The sequence below is a fragment of the Doryrhamphus excisus genome, linkage group LG14, assembly GCF_037039965.1.
Source record: "Doryrhamphus excisus strain RoL-2023G ecotype Guam linkage group LG14, RoL_Dexc_Guam_v1.1, whole genome shotgun sequence".
Lineage (NCBI taxonomy): Eukaryota > Metazoa > Chordata > Actinopteri > Syngnathiformes > Syngnathidae > Doryrhamphus > Doryrhamphus excisus.
This window is the reverse complement of record NC_136370.1, coordinates 9995356-10007387: the sequence shown is the minus strand read 5'-3', so window position 1 is coordinate 10007387 and position 12032 is coordinate 9995356. Positions and strand designations below refer to the sequence as shown.

Below are 12032 nucleotides of genomic sequence, written 5' to 3'. Positions count from 1 at the left end.
ATGTGTGCACCGTGACATTAAACACACGCACAATTTCAGCGCTATGATTCAGTCATTACTCAGCATATTGAAAGGAGTTGAGTCACTCGCCGGCATTTATCTCTCTTTAACATTTTAGTAACCTGCCTAATTGCCACTTCTCAAACTGTAAGCGCTCATAGAAATGTGATCCGTTTTGTTTGTGCGTGCTTACTCACACGCGAGATGAATGGAAACTAATCAAATGTGATGCATTTAGTTGGAGTCAGCAATTAAATCATGCAAATACATCCTCACAGTCCATCGGCGAGTTGTTTCACAAGTGCACAGAGACAAGAATTCTGTGGCATCAATCCCTTCATGTCCTCACCCTGGAGGAATGAACACTTGGTATAGTAATAAGATATAAATAATATACGAGATATTACACTGCCAGCTTGCTATGGCAGATATCTCCTTCTGTGCCTTGGAGTTACATGTATTTCCAAGTGTAACATTTTTTGTCAATATCCTGAAATGTTGACTTTGCTGCAGGTTAATGCTATGTTTTTGGTAAACTTTGTATAATTCCAACCAGGTCCAGGGCTCGTGGGGATTTTGCAGAACCACACAGATGCACTACTTTTAGACAAACAGTGTTGTATGTGACAGTAACTCAATATTGGAAAAACCTTCTTGGATTCAACCTTGAAAACAAAATTCGAAAAGTGGATGAAACAAAAAGTCTGTGACCACCTGTAGCCTGTCTCTTTTCAGTGTTTGCTGGCTTTTAATGTCTTTATTTGTGCCTTCATTTCTCTACCTGTCTGGAGGCCAATAGTCAGAAATGAGCAATTTTCACATACTCTTCATTTTTTTTTTTTTTTTTTTTGCAGCGTATGAATATGTACTGTGTTCTGTGTCCTGAATGGCTAAGGGACAACCCACACATTGTTTCCTGTGTCCTGATTGGCAAAGAGACTGTAGACAATTGTCAAATCAATCTCCACACTCACATTCATACCTATGGACCATTTACTGTAGAGTCACCAATTAACCTAACATGGATACTTTTGGAATGTGGAAGGGAACTGGAGTACCCGGAGAAAACCCACACACAGCGAGAACATGCAATCTCCACATAAAGATACCCAAACAGAGATTCGAACCCAGGAATTCTCAATCTCCAGACAGTGTGGCCAACATGCAAACCACTGTCTGTCTGTCTGTCTGTCTGTCTGTTTGAAATCAGTTATATAAAAAAACATGACAGAATGGGCGTTCTCAGTTCTCAGGTTTTAGACAGGTGTGACACTACAGTGTGGATACTACAGTGTGTACATCTGATGCAAACGTACAGAGGTCAAATGAATGCTCTGGTTGTTTATCTGTGTATGCTCAGATACTTGAAAAATGAGGGGTAACATTGACTGTAAGTTATCGTAATAACATACAACAAGCATGAATCCATGAAAGAATGAAGAACGTCTTATTAGATAATTGAAACAAGTGCAGCAAGACAAGCTCAATATCGGCAAAAAAAAAAAAAAAGAACATAGAGCGTGTGGTGGGGAGGAACATGAGGCTTTCTGTCCGGGTTGACATCCAGAGAGGGGAAATGAAGGGGTGGACTAGTACAAGAGGAACCTTGCGGTGCAAATCAATAAAAGCTAAATTCGACTCCCCCCAACACTGACACTCTCTCTTCAGGACGGGACAGAGGACACTGTTCTTCCAAAAGAAATCTCGATTCTTCTGCTAGTTTAGATACAGATTCTAAAAATACACAACATTGTGGACTTTACAGTAGATTGAACATCAGCTGTAGAAAGTGCACATAGTATCTTATCAGCCTTTGGAACAAATTCAGCACATTGGCTCGTTAGATGTAGTAGATGTAGATGTAGATGGGCTCACTTTGCTCATATTCCCACACGGGGGCTGGGGCATCCGACCTTGCAGAGTTAGCTCAGAGGCTACTCTGCTTTTCCGTATATATGAGAATTTATTTTAATATATATTGTGTCTACATATATCGTATATCGATTCAACCTAAATACTGTATCTTGGTATTGGAGTTTTAGTTAATTTAGTCCTTGCATTTAATCTTTGTATTACTGTATTTTATATGGTCTAAATTTGTTCAGTGTACAGTGTGAGTGATAATTGAGGTACAAGTTCCAACTTACAACACTACTATAGGAACTTAAATCATACTGTATGTAGACACATTGCCTCCTGTACTTCCTTGTGTACTTCCAGTGTATTCGTTTCTTGAACAGTCCTGTTGACGAACAAAGTGCGGACCTCTGCAACCAATCTTGATTTGGATAAGCACCTTCAACCGAATCGTCACCAACAAGTAATGTGATTCTTCTTATGCACGTATCACCGTCTATAATGCTCTCTGTGAACTGAATAGTCCTGCAATAAGAATATACTGTATATACAGATGAAGATGTAATATACTTGGCAGAGGTAATAAAATCTGAGGCAATATAGAGTTGGAATGAGAAGGGCCAAGTCAGAGTGATTCTAAAAGCCTGGATGGGATGATGAGGTGCTCACGGCAAGGATGTAAGTACTTGAAATGATCATTTACTCAACTTCAAGAGAGAAACAGAGATAGAATGACACATAAAGCTGTGCTGCTGCTCCTCCTTAGCTTCAGCATGTAACCCGCAGACGTAGACACGATCTTCTCAGAGAGGCCTCACAACATCCTAGGCAGCCTGACCGGCAATGGAGGGGAGATATAGATGAAGACTACATTCAGACAGCAGAGCGCCAGGGAAGAGCGGAGAGGGAATCACACATCTCATTCGGGAGGAGGGGAAAAAAGCAAGGGAAGGCTCATTGTGAATCAGGGGGGCCATTTCTCACGTTCAGCCTCCTGGTTTTCTTTGCTTGACAGCCCCTCTGAGATACACGTAGACATCGGGAGCGAAGGCAAGCGTAGAACAAGGGTGGAAGAAAAATTAGGAGAATGTGCGGGGAGCTGCTGGAGGAAAGGACAAGAGTGATGGATTGAGATAGCACCGCAAGTGGAGACAGCGAGAGATTGTCATCATCATGGTGAACAATGAGTCCCTGATAGAAGAGGCCTGTCGCCGTGTTTTCCAATCCAGCTGAGTGAGAAGCGAGGAGTCAGGGGGGCCATCGGCCGCCCGTCCGCTCCGTCCGCCCACCTGCCAGGGTCTCAGTCATGCTTTTAGCATCTGCCAAACTGAAGGACGCTTAGTGCCATGTGCTTTTTTCACTGTGACGTTTGTCAGTCACAGAGAGAGCTTCTGTTCCATTCCTCCAGCCAAACAGGGTTTAATGCCCCCCAACACCCCCCCACACACACTCCTGTAAACAATCCCAGTGTGTGTGATAAGTGAGCGACACCCTGGCTCCGTAAGCCCCCCACATCCACTGCAGCTGTGGGTCGGCTGACAGCTGACGCCGAGCTGTGGATGTGAGCGAGCCCCCCGTTCTTATTTCCTTCCCCGCCGGGCCAGCCTTGCCTTCTTCTGGGTTTCCAAGAAGCAGACCTGTAATTTTCACAGCTGTGTCTTAGGCGTGGTGCCAGGGCAGGCCAGGCAAAGGAAGGCTGAGCAGAGCAAGAGTGGTAATAGCTAATGGCCTTGAGAGACTCCAGCACAGCTTTCGAACCACTCAAGGTACACCACTCACTCAAGCTGCACCAGTCATTCAAATCAAGAAACCGATCAGTAAAATGTGGTGGTTAAGCCACAGACTCGGTTTGGTTAGCCTCTGTGTCAACAGTGCTACCTTTTGATAATCCAAACCAAGGAAGCACAGTTTGATCAGGCCCTGGTTATGCAACATTCTGAGGTAAAAATGTAAACATTTTGTTTCTTTGAATAGCGTTTCAGTGCTTAAAAACAGATTAAAACTCCAATCGACTCCAGAGTGGCAAGATTTGAAAACACCGGCTTCAGTAATTATATAACACATTCAAGTACCCTTGCCTTTTGCTTTGTGGATTCAGTTTCCTTTCTGTGGATTTCTATTATGAAAGGTGGAGGTTTATGTACAGCTGGTAACGGGGATCGCATTAATCATTCTGAGTCTGCTACACTGTACGTCTTCATGTGTGTCAATGTTCATCAGTCACAAATGACTGTTATCTGCTTTAGGAAATATTGTTTTCATTGATATTTGAATACAGTGGAAACTTGGTAGGCATGCGCTCCTGCTCCCTAGTTAGTGTTTTCTTGGGTTTATAATATGTTGTGTGTGATTGGACTCATGCTGATTGCACCATCACCAGTTGACTCTGTAGTTATTTGGCAACTCATACAGTTATGCCACAAGTCTGCAAAGCTGAAAGAAGTTGCAAGTCCCAGCATTTTGCTGAAGATGACGACCATCACCATCAAACACCACTTGAACTTCAGAAATAACTCAATGAAGATGTCATACAGGTGGATCGCTCTTCTGCTTCTCCCTTGCTGCACGTCATCAGCGTCTTTGTCAACAAAAGTTCGATCCAGGTAACAGATGAATTGGATCTGCATTATTTTTATGAAAAAAAATCATTCAGCTAACATAGATTTTGGACATTCTGGGATGGATTGACGCTGACCCAGGTTCCACTGTAAATTGCTAATTGCTTCATGATATATATACTTATATATTGCATCTTGCTATTTTTGTTATCACTGATATAAAATCTGTGGTTTTAATGTATATAATAGTATATAATATAGTTTTAGTTACTCAAGTAAACAAGGAAGAGGAATGTATGACAACACAGGTGGTCCTTGGTTTACGAATTTTCACGTTCCCCGTTTCTGAACGTGCTCCCATAAATTAATTAACCACTTTGGTCGTAAACACAAGACTTGCTTGAGAACTAGTTAGAGCAAGAATGACAAGAATGCACTGTGTGTCTTGAGCGCTTGGGGCAGGAATACAGTGTGTGCCTGCACAGCTACACATTACATTGACATAGATTATTAGTTTACTTTTTGCACTCCGTTATGTCTCCCAAGCCACGGTTTGCCAAAGCCGTCGCCATTGAAGTGTAAATGAACCTCATAAAAAGAGACAGAAAAAACACCCGTCAACAATGGTCGCTGTTATGGTCTTAACTGCTCGATTGCCGTGACCATCATTAAGGATAAAGATTATTGAATTAAGGGTAATCCATATGGAAACATTTTGAGATTAAAAAGGACAAGTATTTTATAATTTCAGCCCAATATCCACTCATAAACAAGCATTCTGAGTACCCTGGAACAGTATTTTTTAAAAACGGCCTCTAGAATGGGATAATCTAAAAACGCCGGCTTTTTGTTTACATATAGCCGCGCAGTGGGCTGATTTTTTAAAAATGATGTCAGCGACCAGTCGTCATCACATGAAGTGAGCTTTTTGCAGGTGTCATGACTCACTGCAGTTGACATTCTCCCGTGTTTACATTTCTACAATATGTTTAGAAGATGGGACAACCACAGGAATAAAAATAGGGAGTTTCATTGAATTAATCTTCATGAATTAATCGATTAATGCTTTTATCACTGTATTTTTTTTATGTTCTTCATGCGTTCTGTGTACAGTGTAAGTGGCTTAGGAGTTCATTTAACAATAATTTAGGTACAAGTTCCTACTTACACTCAAACTCGACTGACATTATCATCTAGGAAAACAACTCATTAGGAACCTGAAGTCCACCTATTTTCAGGCTCTATGATTTCCGCATTAAACGGAGTCGCAGAATTGGCCGATAAAAAAAAAAAACTGAGCCAAGCTACGTCCCTTTCTGAAATACTGAGCAAAATTGTTTTGATGTATTGCATCAATAAATGAATACTGTCAGCAAAGTACACATTATATGCTGGTAAAATAAATATAAAAAGTAAAAAACTTAATTATAGAAAACGGAAAAAAACTAAAAAATAAAATTTCATAGGGTTCTACACATTATTGGTTCTTTACTGTAATCCATTGTATTATCTTTTGTGTTTGTTTCCATTCTAACAGAGAAATGATGGTTATTCTTCATCCGTTGGGCTGATTATTTAACTTTTATCACAGGAAATATTTCAAATAATCAGTTGCATACCATACTGACTTTGGTTGAAATGAGGCTAAAACTCGCTGGCATTAAAATGAGAACAAAGTCTTGGCAGTCACAAAGGATAATCCCACTATATTACGGCCGAGTCCATATTTGTATGATTCCTGAAACCTTTAAGGCTCACGACTGTTATGTCAGCTCAAGTTATAGAAGAGGGTGTATTTATTCTCCTAAGTATATGTTGAGGTCAGGGGGATGTGTTGACATCACGGACGGCAGGCGTTAATTAGTGAGCAAACGGGTTATAAAGATGTCATCTTATGTAATATTACTTCATGGATCATAAAACTATAGAAGGCACAGGGCATGTTGGAACTGTGAGTGGTGCAAAATGTTCAAATGGATATGACTGATTTGAGGCAGTTTGGAACCACCTGGACTCAGTCTTATGCAAGGGTACTAATGACGTTACAGAGATGATATTGTTTCTTTGTGCTTTTTTTGTGAAATCTCACATGCTTCATTGATGACAATGTAGCTATTTTTTTTGTTACAAGATTCATTGTTTTTGTATACGCTCAGTGTGAGAACAGAGTTGCATGCAGCCAATAACGCCAGGCTCACACGGACTACATTGCAGCTCCTGTCCTGATCTAGCCCAGATTGCCAAAGTGCAACTCACATTGACTCCGGTAGACGCAGAACCCACAGCTTGACCATAGAGTGCTCCGCCGTCTAAAGAAATAGTCAGACCCCAAACTGATTCTTTCTGTTGTGCCGTGCGGTCGTCAGAGACGGAGCTGTACCGTATGGAGCTAGTTTGAGCCTACAACTGGGTTTTCAATCTTGTGGAATAATTTCGGCGGCCGCAAACGGAGCAACAACGGATTCATTCATAAGCCTGGGGTAAAGGGTGCATTGGTAAATCAGGAGGATATATTAGATGCCCGTAAGCCGTGTTGTATTGGTTAGTGTTCTGGACTTTGGAGTGGATGCCCCGGGTTAGAATCTCCACTAGTAAGCACCATCGGTATTCGTCAGGCAGGGTATCTGGAATATAAAGGGCTCAAGCTGAAAATCAGTATGCGGATCAAGGTCCACTGTGGCAACTCCATAATCAGGAAAAAGCCGAAAAACAAACAAGTCCAGAGTTGTACTTACTTAGCAAATTATTGTGTTTTGTTTTTAAAAATAACGAGGTACATTTTCCCCTTAATGCCACTAGTACCAAATTATTTTATATTTTATTTATTGTTTTTATTCTCATTTATACAGTGGTACCTTTGCATATAGTGTCCCAACTAAGGTTTTTGTTTTTTTTTTTAGATACGAGCCAACTCTCTGATGATTTTTTGCTTTGAACTGCAAGCTAAAATTTGGGTTGCGAGCTGGTAGTTAACGGCAGGCATAGGCAAAGGCAGCTATATGGAGCTCACTTCTAGTCTTGTGTCACCTTAGTATGAACAAAAGAGGAAGTGAGCGAGCACACATTGAATGCTCAATTAAATACAGCTGAAATAGGTGGAGATTCTGGAAGCTCTAGAAGGCCTTCTGTGGAGGTCATGTGTAGCTACTCTAAAGGAGTCCACCACTTAATACAAAGGGTGTAAAATGAGCATAAAAAGTCCCTGTTAATGCGAGCTGCGCAGGAATTCGGAGCGGACTTCCGTATACAAACAAAAAAAAAAAAGTATTTTTAGCACATCAGTGGGACAGCACTTGTCACAGAGCAGTCATATTTCCTGTAACGCTCCAGCATCCATCTGATAACAACTAGTTAGTTCTACGTCAGCGAGTGCAGCTGCACTCTCTCAGCTGCATAAGTTAGCTTGTATGAACGTCTGGGACGTCATCAAGTATCAACGTGAGAGTTGCTGATGAAAAGTTATAGGAGACTTAGATTTGTATACAGATGCACTCTAATTCACTTTATAGGGACTTATTTCAGGAACAAAATGTGAATGAAAGGGTTGAAAATTGTTGAAAAGGGTTGATTGCCCCCTTTTTATTTTTTCTACTCGCATAGTCGAATTTATAGGTGCATATAGGAGAGAAAAACACTGCACTGTACAGCCCTGCCCTATGGTATACATGATGGTAATCATTGTGGTTTCCATAAGTGTTTGCTTATATGACTTCCTCTTCCCGCTGCCCTTAATAAGCAATTCAAAACATCCTAGTTGACTATGAATGGTAGATGCCTGTATTTTTATTGGGCTTTTGGGTACCAATGAGTCTGCCTAGTAACAAAAAATAAGAGGGAAAAATGAAAAGAAAAAAGATGAAGGGAAATGAGTGTTGCCTCTGTGAGAGACTATTTCATTTTTATATTAAAGTAAAATTCAGGAAACTGTTAAAATGGGAGGCGCAAACAATATAAACCAATTTGAAAAAACAAGGGTTTGAACACTCCGTTTGCACCAGAATAAAACCAAAAAAAGGGGGGGGGGTGCCAGTTTGTTTTTTATGGCACTTGATAAACAAAAGGTCATTGATGCATGGTGGCATGTTGTTTTCACTTTCTGAATGCCAACTGTTTGTTTGCCATTCAGGCGAGACAACAATGGCACACCGATGTTTTAACTGCTCTCTGGTGTGCATGCATCATCTGGTTTACATTCTCTATTATTCTACTGTCTTCCATCACATTTGGTGTGTGTGTGTGTGTGTGTGTGTGTGTGTGTGTGTGTGTGTGTGTGAAAGCAGGAAGTGCGTGTGTGCGTGTGTCCCACCGGGACAGCAAGGAGGATGGTGTGTTTAGGGTGACAGGAGGCACCTAAAAGCCCTCCCTTCAACCATCCCTCCCCTGTTTAATGGCCACAACAGGACGCTTCTTGGGAAATAATGGGATTACGAGCAGGATTGATCTCCAGCTTTATAGCTCACATGTGGCCACTGCCTGTCGGAACAACACGCCATGACAGGCCTGTCAAGAATGGACCAGAGCGACACAAAGCTCTATTGTCAGCCACATACAGCTTTACACACAACATTTATACACAGGAACAGGACAGGCAGCTTACGCACGTGTGTGTGTGTGTGTGTGTGTGTGTGTGTGTGTGTGTGAGTAAAGCCACACTTTGCATCATCAACATTTCATCTATGAGGAACTCACAACATCAATCAATGTGATGATCATAGCCTCCTGATTTATATCAAAGTCAACGCTCTAATTTGCCTTCTATAAGAGAAATTTACTTTTCTTTCATAGTTTTTCTGTAAAATCACAACCTGTAATGCCCGCACCTCCGCAAGCCTGGCGTGTGTGCACCGCTTTGGAAGCCTGTCGCCAGCCTCTGCCTGATCGTGCCACAAAAACACAACATGGACACACTCATTCGTTAACCCTGTGGAATATGTAAACCAGGGATGTCCAAAGTGCAGCCGATGGCTCATTTGTGAAACACATTTTATTATGGGCCCGTGAACGTCACATTGTTGAAACAAAATATAAATATAAACTATAACTGGGAAAAAAAATCCTAAACAACCACAACCATTCAACTGCAACATGTACACTGTACAACCTCCAGGATTACCACTATGTTAAGCAACAATTACTTACATCTAATGACGTATAATACTTTTTTTTTTTTTGTGTGGCAGTCGTTAGCAGCAGTGAATGCTCCAAAAATATTCCCAGGGACACAAACGTCCAAAAATATGTAATATATTACAATAACACTGACATATGGAGGGATACTTCACAAAGTTGGCAAATTTAACCAAAATTTTCAGGTAAAAATGCCTCAAAAAGTAATATCCAGGATGTCCATCACGTAGATTGCAGGCAGTATCTCACCACAGTAGTGGTGTATCACAGTATCATAAACATTTAGAGATCTTATATTTTAATGACTAATTATCACCAAAAACATGTCACATTTAGTGTTTTTTTTATAAGTAAACACCAGTCATGTAAGTAAACCACATGACTCCCAACCACTTTCATTTTATCAAACCAGATCTCATCCTGTAAAAAGTTGCAGAGCCCCGTTTATGCAGTGTTTTATTGTTTCTACTGTCATCTATAATAGAGTAATGATTAACCTCATTTTACACTTGTATGAGAGTTTAGAATGCTACTTAAAACACTGCCTGTACAGTTACTACAGGTTTGATGACGGTGACAGCTTGACACTGGAACAGATGAATTCAATTTGCACTACTTTTTCTATGGGAATGTTTTGCAAACACAAAGTTGATGTCAAGCAATAAAAAGCCATAGACACTTAAAGTAGCTTTACTGTAAAACTGTCAAAAGACTAAGAATATGTTGACTGTTGTGGTTGTTGGTTTACCATACTGCCATAGTATTTGGGTGGCCCGAGTCCATTTACACATAATATGACATAATGTATGTATTGTAGTTTTTAGAAACTCTTTGTGCTTTTTTTGAGGTGCTCAAACAAACAAAAAAAATCAAAGAATAGTTTTCACTTTGATGTAAACGTTATTAAGAACAATTTGTGTTATTTAACCGGTCCATTTTTTTCTCCTTACATTGCCTTTTTTTGGGAATGTTACATTTTTCCTATCAGGTAAAAGCATCAAAAGACCTTTTGTCAAGAACACTATCAACACAATCTTCTTATTTGTCTAAACTCAATGACATTTTCCACAATTGTAGATTTCAACATGCATGAGTAGTTGGTTAATTAATCTGATTAAGTAATTCCGACCCAGAATAATGGTACGTCTCAGCACTGACAATCAGAAGTCGGTCATCATCCTTCATGTTCTATGTTGTGATACTTCTGTTTGAACATGTTGAACTTGAGCTTTCTTTGTCCTCTCATGATCGTAATGATTTAAGTCTTTGTATATAAGCATCTGGTACTAGTCGTAAGTATAAAAATGCATACAAGAGGGGAAAAAACAGGACACATGCACACACGTTGACAGGAACTCTTTGCCTTTTTTGCTGGTTTTCATTTAATTTTAATATCTACAAATCTATGCTTCTAATCCTCACTAGGAAATCTGCAGAGGGCCAAAAAACTACGAAGCCCAGACCACAAACTGCCCCAGGGCTACACTTTGGTCACCACTGGAAAGCAGCTTGAGTTAGCTCAACTGCAAAAGCCGTAAAACTAAGCCGACTCGATGGTGCACATATTAAACATCTCTATGAAAATTCTTGGTGAAAGAGAAAGAAGCAAGAAAACACAAGTGTGTGTTTAAAAAAAAAAAAAAAAGTTGCTAGCTACAAGCATCGCTACATCGGCGTGTAGCTGCCACACGACCCCGGGCTTGCACTCACCGTGCCCGGACACTTTGAGCTTGACGGCTCGGTGTCTTACCGTTTGGACGGGCGATGAAATCGGTGCGGAGGGGAATCACTTCCACACGGTAGGAGAGGGATGTGTCAGGTGTACACTTCCCGCAAGTGAAGCAGGAAAAGAGCGTGTACGGCGACTCATGCTCACTTGAAGAAGAAGAAGAAGAAGAAGAAAAAAGTCCAAACTGCCAAAGCGGCGAGTCGTTTCTCTTCCAAAGTAGACACACGATGGAAGAGACAGTCGAGGGATAAATGTCCGTCCAATGTGCAGGACATGAAAGACAACAAGTACGGCTCACTTGTGCGTGTTTTTACATAACAGCATCATCCGCTTTTTATGTTGACGCATCACGAAGAGAAAACATGGAGTTTCTTAAAGGGCCCACACTTTGACAACACACTTTACGACACCTTGCCCGGACACGGACTACATCATGGTGCATTTACGTGTACACATCCTTCACGTTATTTTAATAACTCATTTTCTTCTTCTATGTGGGCTTCTGTTCAAGAGGGGTGGGCGATACTGCAAATTGTGGTATCGATCCGATACCAATTAATATGGGATCAATACGTCGATATGTTTAAATGTTTTTTTAAGATCCTTGCAAAATTTGTCGTTAACTTGTCAATCGTCATAATCAGATGAAACACAGACAATTTAACAATGTAATATGTCAACAAATATAACTATAAAGTATTAAACATGTTAGACATGGTATCCAAAATTAGAGAAACTCCAATTAATTTGACCTGTAAAGG

General features: G+C 40.6%; 1 protein-coding gene across 1 annotated transcript in view; it reads right to left on the bottom strand.

Moving 5' to 3' along the window:
- Positions 1–11645, bottom strand: part of bahd1 (bromo adjacent homology domain containing 1) — a 40239-nt gene extending 28594 nt beyond the window's left edge. The window contains exon 1 of the mRNA XM_058090235.2: positions 11293–11645. The gene's annotated coding sequence lies outside the window, so the exon portion shown is untranslated. The remainder of the gene's footprint in view (positions 1–11292) is intronic.
- Between the last annotated feature and the right edge of the window lie 387 nt (positions 11646–12032).